Below are 1,303 nucleotides of genomic sequence, written 5' to 3' on the forward strand. Positions count from 1 at the left end.
TGTAAAGTCAGCCATTTATTGTGCCCACTGTGTGATCTGGACCCCACCCTGCTGTTCAAACAGATGTAGACAGGAAGCAGCTGGTTAAGCATCTCTCGGTGACCATAACGATGCCTTCCACACTGCGGGTTTTATTATTTCTTCTGTTTTACCGCAGATACCGCCCTTGCGTCCCACCATAGACCTCTCTCCTTTGACAAAACTCACATGCAGTTGTAGAGCCTATACTGTATTGTAGAATGATTTCTGTCTGGAGATTACATTAAATAGGCTACGATATACACGTTCCGCGCCTAATGATGTGTATAATTTCCTCAGTAACAGTGACCCTAATAGATACTTGTACATTAAAATGCGATAACTCAGAATGACATGGCAGATTCTTCTGAGCACAATAACAGTATGGTGGCCATTTATTCATTTGTTTCGATTCCAGTTCAAATGCTTATTTGAAAAAATATGTGGCTTCCGTCAATTTTCCTGAAGCAGGGCCTTTAAACGTGCGTCATGTATGAAAAGGCAGTCTTATCTAGGTACAGTGTACTGAGAGATATGGATGTGTTCAGATAAGATGGGTAGTAACTGCACACACAGAAACCCTGAGTCATTTGACACTATAAGGGTGAGCATACTCTCTCCACACGAGCGTGAAAACACTCTTTTCACTCCTTCACGCAAACACAATAGATGCGTGGTATCTGCCTTCTTCAACACAACAGATCACCTCCCTTCACCTCCGTATTGTTGTGCCACGACCTGCAGTTTGATTGGAGGTTTTGTTTTCATCTTCTAAATGCTTGTTTTATTCATCTGACCGTCCTATTCTTCATTGCTGCCTTTCACTATTCGAAATGCAACAAAAGTTTGTCTTCATTCAATGTCTTTCTTCTCGCTCCCTTCTTTCACTGATTGCAGCTGCGGCAAAACTAACAAAAGACGGTTGTTCTCATATTCGGGCGCTTGATTACCGACTGGTCTTGTTTAAGCTCATTTGAACAGGCAGTTTGTGCTAAGATATGGACAAAGATACCATCATGAACGTTTTACATTTCCAGTTGTGGCGAAATGAATTTATATTCGCGTCTACTTCAAAACAAACACGTTTGAGAGTTTCATGTGGCCCCCTGAACAGACAGACAAGTACGTTTAAATATGAACTAAATAGCAAAAATGTAAACATAGAGCAGGCTGTAGATGTTGGGCCCGGCCGAAGGGCCAGTGGGTGGAGCGGGCAGCCCCGTCCCTTTGGGTAGGCAAACGTGCTGTGGGAGGGGCGGTAGATTAAAAACGTGACATCGCGGTT

Source organism: Brachyhypopomus gauderio, chromosome 20 (assembly GCF_052324685.1).
Source record: "Brachyhypopomus gauderio isolate BG-103 chromosome 20, BGAUD_0.2, whole genome shotgun sequence".
NCBI lineage: Eukaryota > Metazoa > Chordata > Actinopteri > Gymnotiformes > Hypopomidae > Brachyhypopomus > Brachyhypopomus gauderio.